Source organism: Miniopterus natalensis, chromosome 13 (assembly GCF_054644295.1).
Source record: "Miniopterus natalensis isolate mMinNat1 chromosome 13, mMinNat1.hap1, whole genome shotgun sequence".
NCBI classification, from domain to species: domain Eukaryota; kingdom Metazoa; phylum Chordata; class Mammalia; order Chiroptera; family Miniopteridae; genus Miniopterus; species Miniopterus natalensis.
The window spans coordinates 56,248,819-56,260,998 of NC_142093.1; the positions used below are offsets into that span (position 1 = coordinate 56,248,819).

Sequence of the window (12,180 nt, forward strand, 5' to 3'; positions counted from 1 at the left end):
CTCCCGAACATTCAGATGTGGAGGGTCGGCAACATTAAAACACAAACATGCGGAGACAACCTGAGGCCGTGCAAAGTGGCCAAGCAAATGAATGCCATCTCCTGTCACCATCATGTCTTCAAACACAACATTTGGACATTAAAAAGGTAGAACGGACATCATCTCGGAATAAAGAACGGTCCTTTAAATGGAATGTATTTCGTTGTGCAAAAAGCTCACTCTTGTTGTTCTTTCTTTTGTCGCCTTTTAGGCTAGTGAAACTTTAATAAGAAGTTGTCAGAGGTCCATTAGCTAGAATTTGGGAACCAAACTTTATAGGTTGTTAAAATATATGTATGTATGTTTTTAATTCAAACATCAGACTTCATGGTCTGAATTTTTAGCTAAAGATTGCTCTCTTTTTCTGGTATATATTTTTATGTTTTTATTGATTTTTAGAGAGAGAGGGATCGAGAGATAGAAACATCATGAATCAGGCTGCAGCCTCCTGCACGCCCCCTACCTGGGATCCTGCAACCCCCGGCTTGTGCCCTGACTGGGAATCCAACTGTGACCTCTTGGTTCCTCTGTCCATGCTCAACCACTGAACCACACCGGCCGGGCTGATATATTTTATTTGAATTTATTGGGGTGACATTGGTTCATAAAACCATACAGGTTTCAAGGGTACCCAGCTCATCTGCGTAGTGCATCATGCACTCATCACCCAAAGTCAAGTCTCTTTCTGTCCCCATTTGTCCCCCTTTGCCCACTTCCACATATCCCCACCCTCTTTTCCTCTGGCTATCACTGTACTGTTCCCCGTGTCTGTATGATATATATGTATATATTTGCTTAATGTCATTACGTTTTTTTCATCAGCTCCCCCAAAATAGATGTTTTTAAACAACACTTCCTATACATTATAAAAGTTTTTAAACTTAATTGTGGAAATTTAACCAAGGAGAAAACAATCAAATAAGCATGTAGAAGCAGAATTTTTTAAATTGGCAACTGGGATTTATTTAAACGATAAGTCAACAGGAACAAGAAGTGGTTCAACAGCCCTAGTAACAGGTTTCTTGAGTGTGGGATGGATAGGTAGACAAGGCCAGGCCATCACTCAGGAAACTCAGTGTATCAACTCTGGGAAGGTCAGTGGCTGTAGCTTCTGGCTCAGCATGAGCCTTAAGCAGATTAGTACGTGATCTCCTTCAGACTTAGTGCGCTTCCTCCAGCACAGGCAGTGTGCTGCATGAGCTGCTCTGGAAGCTGTGTTTCCTCCATGATTCAAGGGGCTTATTCTGCTGACTTCAGTCCGAGGTAATCTGCTGTACAATTACATCCTACTTGTGACTGATACTGTTTCCCGTCTATTCTACAGGAGCCATTCTTTCGGACACTTAAGGACTTGAAGGTTTCCACCCTCGCCAGGTCACATGGTCACCTCCACAGGTTTTGAGTCATGATCTGTCCAAACCGGTCATCCACGTTCACCTGTTCATAGTTTATGAACGTGGCAGTCCCAGAACTGTTGGCTGCCAGCCTGATTAGGTTTGCAGACTGCTCCGGAGACCAGCACACACTCAGTTACCAGGACTGTTGCAATTGTGTATTTGTGTAACTTTTATTTAGTTTCTCTTCCAGTTCAGGTCAGTCTTGAAGATCTGCTCCAATTATGGCATATCTCTTTGAATCTAACATGTGTCCACCGATTTGAAGTGTGTCCTCTGAATGCTAAAATGGGTTTTGATATTAGAGTCTTGAATTTGATGCTGTGCAGCTTTCTCATGACTATTATCGAAAAGTCAACTTAAATATATTTACTTGGGAGATCTTGATTCTTTAATATTCATAAGGCAATATCCATCCCAGCCCCAAGGTTTATCATTTGACAGTGTCATTCTGTCGTCTATAGAAATGCCTTTGTAAGCTGACCATTGCCAGAGACTCAAGCAAAATAACCTCTGTTAATTTCGGGGGCCTCCCTCTCTTTAGACAGTCTCACAAGATGCTGAATGGAAGGGTTACCCCAGTAGCCAGTGCTTACTGCAAGCCTCTTGCATGTAGACACATCTTCGCAAGGGCTGCACACCCCTCTTTGTCTGTTTCCATTGAAGAGGAAGGTCAAGAATTGAAGGTGGGCCTCCTTAGGCTAGTTGCCAAGGGTGTGGAGGCTCCAGGGATGCTGTGCCCACCCAGAACATAGAAGCGGATTTGATGGCCACTGTGGGAAGGCTATACCATTTTTTAAATAAGTAAGTTGGAACATATAATAACTATGTAAGTACTGAAATTAGGTTAGGAATTGTGGAGGTTTTATTCTTTATTTTTTTCTCTAAAATTCCTGTTACAGCCTTTTACTGGATTACAGTAAAGCAAATGTAATAGTACATTTCCCACTTCTAGGGGCAACACTTGGACTGCTGCATTAAATTTCCTGTGTAGCCTTTGAATTTGGGAACAAATACACTGTTATAGGTTGACATTGGATACATAATTTGGAGACAGAAGGAACGATTCGAATCAGGATAATGCTGATAAACATTTAAAATATGAAAAACCTGTAATTTTACCAAACACCTAAAACTTAGATTCATCTCATTTTTCTCTCATATACTGAGCACCTATTATTGGCGTAGGTATTAAGTAAGCATCCTGGGTACCATGATCATCAAGTCCTTAAAGTCCAATATGGTGGAGTCATGTCTAAGACTCCATAAAAGGATGGATAAGAACACCATAGAGAAATGACAATGAATGGACCAGAAATACACAGGAATATGGATGAGTTTCACCAGGAGGGAAAACCACAGTTACATATTCTTACAGAGCATGATCCCATTTACATGACTTTCAAAAACCAGCAAAACCAAGCAAGGTGTTGTTTAAGGGTTTATTGATATGTAGTAAAACAATAAAAAAAAAAAAGCAAGAGAATGATAAATCCAAACTTCAGGACTGAATATCCAGGGAGGAGGGAGAGGGATGCCATGAGCAAGGCACAGGGGCGGGCGATGACGCTCCTGCCAGTGTTCCTTATTGTTAGATGACTGGTGAATGCACAGGTGTTTGCTTTATGATTATTATTGCGTTTCTAAACAAATGTTATAGATACGCATAACAGGAAGTTGATTTTCATCTCCCATCCTACCCTAACAGTGAAGATGCGGCAGGCTATGGCAGGAGTGGAAATTGGTACAACTGTTATTTCATTTTCCTATGTTTCTCATATCTTATTCTCTTACTGCTCTGTTCTTTATTATCTTTTATTCATCCCCTGCTCTCTCTTTTCATACCCAGTGTGATCACTTAAATATTGAATGATGTAGTCACCATAAGATACGCGCGCGCATGTGCGCACACACATACCCCCCCACACACACACCCCTTTAAAGGATTCCTAGAAAACATCTATCTGCAGAGCTCTGTGGATCAATATGAAAAACCTTAGCCTAGAAAACACACAAAGGCTTAATGGATTTCACAGATAACAGAACTCCAGACAACTTTTGATCAAAGATGACCAAACACTGTGTGGTTCATGTAAAATGCATAAATGTGAGTTTAAAAAATCAGCATTCTTATCTGAGCCCTGCCACAAACTTACTCTTTGACACTTGCTGGTTCCTTTAGTTGATGGGAAACCTCTATTTCTCAGCAGTGTAATGGAGCTGGCGGGGGGCAGGTGGGGGGAGGTTAGACCAGTGATTCTCAACAGTGTGGACCTCGCGGCAGGGGCATCAGCATTACCTGACTGAACTGTGGGTTGAATTATATGTTAAAGTCCCAAATATGTTAAAGTCCTCCCAGTGTAACCTTATTTGGAAATAAGGTCTTTACAGAAGTAATTGGGTTTAAATGAGGTCATTAGGATGGGTCTCCTAATTCAACATGAGAAGTACATACTTATAAAATATAGATACAGAGACAGACACGTACAGAGGGAAACAATGTGAAGACAGAGAGAGAAGATGGGCATCTACAAGCCATGGACCACCTGAGGCTGCCAGAGCAAGGAAAGAGAGCTGGAATAAATTCTCCCTCAAAGGCCTCAGGAGAAACCAGCTCTACAGATACCTTGAGCTTGAACTTCCAGCCTCTAGAACTTGAGAAAATAAATTTCTGTTGTTGCAGCCATCCAGTTTGTGGGATTTTCTTCAGGAGTCCTAGGAATACACCCAGTATATTGGTTCTGAAATGTCCACAATTTTCTGCTACTCCTTCCTTCAGTAAGTGGAGCCACTCCCCTTGAGTGTGAGCTGGATTTGATGACCTGCCTCTGAAGAACAGAAAAAATGGCAGTCATGGTGTACAGCTTTGGACACTAGTCACAAAAGGCACTGCGGCTTCCTGCTTGCTGTCTCCTGGAGTGCCCATTCTGGGGGAACTCAGATGTCATGTCAGGGGACAGCGCTCTGGAGAGGTGTGCCCCGGGAGGAACTAACGCCTCTTTCTACTAACCATGGACGTGAGCAGTCCTGGGAGGGGACTCCCAGTGAGTCTTCGTATGACTGCATCTTCCGTCAGCATCTTGACTGCCACCTTATTGGAGATTCTGAGCCAAAGTGCTGACTCAGACCCCTGGACCACAGGAATTAGGAGATAATATGTTGTTTAAGCCACTAAAATGTGGGGGCGTTTGTTACTCTGCAATAGACTAGTGCACCTGGAAATTTGTTAGAAATGCAAATTCTTGGGTCTCAGACTATTACATCTGCAGATGAGGCCCAGTGTAAAGTCCTTTAAATAATTAAGAATTCTCATTTTGTTTGGTTTTATTTGAGTTTACAATCTATTATTTCGTAATAGGTCAGGTTCCATTACATTTAATCCAGGGGCAATGCCCTTTCCCATCTTGACCGTCTGGCAGATTACTACACATCGTTTGTGGGCGAGCATGTGGTTAAAAATACATAATGTAAAATTTACTACTTTAACCTTTTGTAAGTGTAGAGTTCAGCGGCATTAAGAACGTTCACAGTGCTGTGCAACTATCACCACCCTCCACATCCAGAGCTTGTTCATCTCCCCCAACTAAAACTCTGAACACATTAAACGAGTCCCATTTTCCCTCCCCCCAGCCCCTGGTAACCACCATTCTACTTTCTGTCTCTGTGAATTTGACTATTATAGGAACCTCATATAAGTGGAATCAGACAGTATTTGTCCCTTTTGTGCTTGGCTTATTTCACTTAGCATAATGTTTTCAAGGTTCATGCACATTGTAGCATGTATCAGAATTTCATTTCTTTCTAAAGCAAAATAAATATTTCATTGTATGGATATATCACGTTTTGTTTATCCATCTATCTGTCCATAGACACATGAGCTGTTGCCACCTTTGGGCTGCTGTGAGTAATGCTGCTATGGATGTGGGTGTACAAGTATCTGTTCAAGTCCCTGCATTCAGTTCTTTTGGCTCTATATCTACAAGTGGCATTGCAGAATTCTTGTTTTTAATGTGGCAAGATTTTGAACTTCATCTACACAGGTAGGTACCTACAAAAGGTAACTCAGTTGGAATTTAAATCTTCAACTTGAAAAGTCTTTAATTATCTAGACCACTCCCAGCTAAATAAGCAGTATACGTGGTGTATGAAAAAGAATAGTGTAAATTTCACTGGAGTTTGAAAATATTTAGAAGTAATTTTAGTACATAATTGCTGTACATCAAGCTTCCATAACAGGAAAACCTCTCAACCTACAAACTAAATCTACTCTGCCAAGATGCATATATTTTACCATATTAATTGAATTTTAATAACAAGTAGAACAAATATCTTCTTTGTTTTTCCCCCACTGTGGACCCAATCCACCTTTATATGCTCTTTACCTACGAGCTGTCAGTTATGTTCACTTTGAAAGAGACAGCACTTAGGAAGCTGTCAGTCAACATTGTTATGATGCTTCAAGAATAATTTCTCTGGGCTTCATTATAAAAAAAAAACTTGCATAGAACATAACGGTGGGCTAATCACACCATTCACTGTGTATTGAAAATCACTGCAAACATGGGCAGTGTGCTGAGGGCTGATGACTTCCTCACCATGCTTATAACTACTTTGCATAGATTCTGTCATTTTTAAAAAATTGCATGTAGACAGTGAAAGTAATTTCAATAGGGTGGTTGGATTATGAGTGGTTCCCCTATGTGAAATAATAGTGCGTAGAAAATGGTCTGTGATATTTTGGCTATTTCACTCATGCCCTAAGCACGGATTTGGGGTCAATACAGGACCCCCTGTGATGGGTGCTGAGTGGAGATAAAGACCTAAAAAAGGAAACCAAATGGTCGAAATTACAGACTGGACGTAATCAATACACTAGGTCTTTGAGAATGAAAAAATATATATAATTGAAATAAAACTAGGCCCAAAGTGAACTTCTGGAGGCATAGAAGGGACTATTTTAGGACAAACAGAGGAGCTATGACCAACTAAAAAGTGCATTGCTCCTTAGAAGTGGATGCAGCCTGGACGTGTAAATAAGAAGACTGTGACCCAGACCTGAAAATGAGGAATGTTCTAAAATGTCATTTTCACTCTTACTCCTTTGCGGAAGGAAGTACCGGTAGGAGCAGCATATCTCCAGTGTCTCTGTTAGAGAAAGAGTATGGATTTAGATGGACCATGGGATAACGGTCTAAGAAATACAGAAGAGAATTATGTAAGTTCTACATGCATACTCACATAAATACACAATATAAAACATTAAAAATTGTAAAGGATTATATAGCACTACATGGCATTAATTGAGCACTGTTCTAAGTTTTATCTCATTTACTCATAACAAGACCCCTATGAGAAAAACACTATTATCCTCTTATTAGACAGAAGAAGCTGAGGCATGGAGATGTTAACTAACATATAAGGTCCCACAACTAGGGAGGGATGGAGCCAGGCAGCGGGACCCAGGATCACACACACTTAACACCACTACTTTCTGTCACACCTGGGGCCTACCCAGAACCGCGCAGAATCCGAGTTAGTCCAGGGCGACTTAAGAGCCTTCACTTTCGCCTGTATCCATGGCATCTGCTCACTGTTACCATTCACTTCAGGGACCCAGTGCACTTGTCGTCTTCCTTCAGCACTCAAACCACTGCTCTCACTGTTCTCACCTACCCCATCTCCTGTGTAAGGACAGGAGATTACATTTGTCTAGGTAGCTTTTCAGAGGTCAAAAGCTGACTGTCCTTCGGATATGTTTTCCTTGGCCTGCACAGTGTGTGTGTGTGTGTGTGTGTGTGTGTAGTTTAAATCTGAATGCTACACCCTCATTTGTCACATCCCCACCACTCTGGTGCCCTACTTCAGGCTGTTCCCATGCTCATGTTACATCTCACCTCTTACTGGTGCCCCTATGAGAGCTACATGTATGCACGTGACGAATGCTTTCTGATACAAACATGAACCCCCAAACCATTCAGAGTTTGCCTACTCAAAGATGGTTAGGGTTGCTGGGGCTCTAGGACCCAAAAGATTCTTCCAGAAAGGCCAAGCAGGAAACGGGGTATTTCATGACTCGGAGACATGGATAAACCTGCCCAGCATCTCTGCTGACTGCTGCCCAGCTAGGAAGTGGAATTTTGATACTTTAGGAATTAAATAAATTAATCTACACAAAAACTCCTTTATCACCCAATATTTATTGATACATACGTTACAAGGCTCTGTAGTAGGAACCACCCAGGTATAAAGATGGTACCTGTCTTTCAGCAGCTTATAAACTTATAGTGGGGAAAAGATATTTGCACAAATATGATTATTCTAGAAAGACTGTGATAGAGTCATGAAAGGATTGTAAAGTAATTTGGGAGTTTGAAAAGAAAAACATTACTGCCTGCCAAATGGGCCAAGACTTCCTAAATGTTTTATAGAGCTGCAAATCAAAATAAGGAAACCATCCAACTCATTTCTTTACCATCTCGCAGAACCACTTCCAAACTTGCTCTGAAAGCAATGAACGTAACTACCCAGCTTATAATACCTACAAAGTAGAATTTTCCACCTTGCTTTATCAAATCATGTGATTGAAAATTATTCTTAAATATCCTTAAATGATTCAAGCATTTGCATTCCACCTTTCCTATTTTCACTGAGGAAACTTTCCTGGTCCATTTTCCAAGTGTTTTCCAAAATCAAGTATCACACCTGATAATTGTGTCCAATTCAACAAGCATATCAGTCTCCTGTGTGGTTAAACTATCATCTCTTTATGAATAAAGTTTTGCTGTGATTAAAAGGAATATTTTATCCTGCAAAAACAGATTCCTGAAATAAAAATATCACTTTTCAAGCAAAGCTATAAGAGTTACATTTTTAAGACCTTTGAAGCTTAGATATATTTATGATTATATGGTAAATCCATGACTTCTTATCATTTTATTTATATATCCAGCACTCTTTAGATATAGGTTGCTGACCTCAGGCATACACTTGCCAAATATTCATATTCTTTATAACGTCTTATCTAACCAGAGCCAAGTGTTTCTTTATGTCAGAAGCGGTGTTCAGTTTAAGAATTCAACAATTCATGCAGTTTATAACAGGGAAGAAAAATTGATAGTATGAGTTAGCATACCTTCCAGATTTTTAAAAATACATTTGGCCCATGTTGGGAAAAGGGAACACAAGGGGAAAAGTGGAAATTTAGTTTGCATCTTTTGTTTTTTGTTACGTAAGCAATCAGAATTGTAGGTTCACACCTTCCTATCAGCAGGCAGGGATTCCTGCTAAACAGTGGGCACAAACACTGGGTTAGTAACACTGTATTCATTTGTGCTCAATTACAGGGGGGATTTTTTATAAAAACCAGGTATTAATTCGCTTAAAAAATGATTGAAAGGGTAGGTGGGTCAAGCTGTAGCTGAACTTGGAGGAACAAGTGGATGCCTCATGCTCTGCCTATCTGTCCCCGCTTAATCCAGTTACAAATGTAAGTCTCACGTGGGTGCCTCTGATTGGCTGAAACAGTCCTAATGGAATTCTAGCTGCAAGGGAGTCTTTAACGTTCCCACTTTAGCAGTCAGGAGGGAAGTAATTTTTTAACCGTTTTGCTTGCTGCTCTAATCCTAACAGCTTTCTAAACACTACCCAGTACCTAGAAGTTAGACCATAAATGTTTATTGAAGGAAAGAAATTAGAAGGGATGTTGAACAAGCTAATCCAAAGTTTTTGCAACAATTTAATGAGGATATTGCTTTAAAGGGGCTCAAGTGTCTAGTAGAAGCTTAGATGAGATAAATTTAAAGTCCTTTTCAAATCCCCTGAGGTCAGGGTCCATGTCTGTACTGTTCATATTGTATCCCCAGCTCGACAGTGCCCTGCACATCCCAGGCAATCAATAATAAATGCTTGTTGGGCGAATGAATGATTACATAGATGTAACTTGTCTTTTCCTCCTGTCTCCAACTTTCCTCAGTGGCCAAGATCCATATACTGATTATTCTCCAGTTTTTTTTATATCATGTAGCTCTTATATTTGATAATTTTGTCATTTGATTTCCTTTTCCTAAGTTGAGAATGTGTACAAATGAGGCTTTGTGAGTACGTTTGTGTGCACATTCTCTTTATACTGACAGCTAAGTTTATTTGAATGCTTAGTTAACTCAGTGTAAAGCTGGTCATCACAAGAACAGTGTAGTTGTCTATGGGTCCATTTCGATTTTTCCTGCACAGAAAGTACCATTGAAGAGTTTTATCCCCACAGAAGATGGCTTCCTTCTTATCACAGAAAATAGTAGCTTAGCTTTTAAATCAAGGCGAATGTAACATGGTTAATCAGAAAATAATGGTCATCATATCAGTTTTCTAAATAGCATGTTCCTGACATGGCTTTATTTCTGTGATTTAGAACGAAGGACGATAAGGAGAACCGATGGTTGTTCAGCAAATGCCTCCTCTCGTTTCCATATTCAGAATAGGGGTTTTCCTTCTATTTTTGTATTCTTTATTTTTAAAAGCCTGATTTTTTCTTTCCTAAAAAAATTATTGGTGTTTCATTTTCTGTTCTGAATTTGTAGAAACCTCAATTTGATATGCAGACCCAGCTTCTGCATATTTCTATAAATGAATTATTGTAATGATTATTTAATTGAGGTACGGAAAGTTCAGCACCTTTAGGAATTAAAGTTAATTTATTACACATTATGCACAACTCCATATTTTTTTACAAATTTGCACTTTGTAAGACTTGTTTTTTCCAAAATTAGATTTATAAACACATCTAGAAAAAAAAGTATACCTTATATTTATTTAATAATTTATGTTTTCCTAAGCATTTTAAATGTTTTACTTATTTGATTCTCATAACAACCGAATTACATTTTAAACATACTGGAAACTATGTCAAGTTTGGATATACTGGCTTGCATATTTTAAATACTAAAAGCACATACTAACAATGGAACAATGTTATTTTATCTTTAGAAAGAAAAAACCTGTTAATACCATGAAAATAAAATACTTCAAGGGAAAAATAAAACATCTAGGTAGATTGGTTTTGAAAACAGAATAGCCTCTTAAATTTCTTAGCTGTTCCTAATTCCTTCACACACACATGCACACAGACATACACGCCATAAATAAAATTACCCTGAATAATATTTTTAAAAGTCCCTTAATGATTTTTGAAATAACCTCATCACCACAAACACTAATTTGCCCTAAATATTTATGTGCAAGTTTCATGAAATTCTCCTTTGCCTGGGAGCTCAGAGAGTGACTAAAAGAAAGATTTAGAAAAACAATTGGCTAAGATATTCCTTCTATAATTTTCTTTCCATTTCCCTTCATTGATTTTATACTCTCCACATAAACCTTCTCTCGCTTAGCTTGATAGTGACGTCCCTTTTTATTCTTATTGCAGTAGAATACACATTGCATAACATTTGTCATCTTAAGTATTTTAAGTCTACAGCTCAGTGGCATTAAGTACGTTCATACTGTTGTGTAACCATCACCACCACCTATATCCAGGACTCTTCCCAACTTGCGAAACTGAAACTCTGAAATCACAAAACAGTAGCTCTCCATTCCTCTTTCCCCCAAAGCCTGACACACACCATTCTATATTCTATATGAATTTGACTACTCAAGGAACCTCATATAAGCAGAATTATGTACTATGTGTCTTTTTTGTGACTGGCTTATTTCACATAGCATAATATCCTCCAGGTTCATTCATCTTGTAGCATATGTCAGAATTTCCTTACTTTTTAAGGCTAAATAATATTCCATTGTGTGAATATAGCACATTTTGCTTATCCACTCACCTGTCAATGGACACTTGGGTTGCTTTCACACTTTTAACGATTGTGTATCATACTGGTATGCAGGTACTATTTACATGGGATATCTTTTTCTGTCTTTTCACTTTTAAGATATTTGTGTTTTTGATCTGAAGTGAGTCTCTCTCTTGTAGACAGCATATAGTTGGATCACTTTTAAAATGTTTTTTATTGATTTTAGAGAGAGAGGAAGGGAGAGGGAGAGAGAGAAACATCAATCGGTTGCCCCCTGACCCTACAACCTGAGCCAACAACCTGGGCGTGTGCCCTGATAGGGAATCGAACCAGCAACCTCTCAATGCATGGGACCACACTCAATCAACTGAGCTACCCTGGCCAGGGCAGATCATGTTTTTTAATCTATTCTGCCAATATCTGTCTTTTGAGTGGAGGGTTTAATCCATTTATGCTTAATTGCTGATAAATTGAACTTAACCTTTGTCATTTTGCTATTTGTTTTCTATATGCCTTATAGCTTTTTTGTCCCTCATTTCTCATATGACTATGAGAAATATTTCTCATATTTCTTGTGTTTTGCTGATTTTTTTTTTGCAGTAAATGTTTAATTGTCTTTACATTTCCTATCGGGTATATTATATAGATGTTTCCTTTGTGGTTACTGTGGGGATTACATTTAACATTCTAAAATTATAACACTCTAATTTGAAATTATAACAGCTTAAGTTCAATAACATAAAAAATCTCTACTCCTATACAGCTCCATCCCACTCCCTTTCAGTTATTGATGTCACAAAATTACATTTTTATACATTGGGTCCCAAAACACAAACTAATAATTTTTATGCATTAGTCTCTTAAATTATGTAGAAAACAAAACGTGAAGTTACAAACCAAAGTTAAGTTCTCAATACTGGCTTTTAGACTAATAATTTTTTTAAAAAAATATC

At 38.8% G+C, this 12,180-nt stretch overlaps 1 pseudogene; it reads right to left on the reverse strand.

Annotated features, from left to right (window-relative positions):
- Window positions 1-1,422: 1,422 nt before the first annotated feature.
- Window positions 1,423-12,180, reverse strand: part of LOC107526891 (leucine carboxyl methyltransferase 1 pseudogene) — a 66,001-nt pseudogene continuing 55,243 nt past the window's right edge.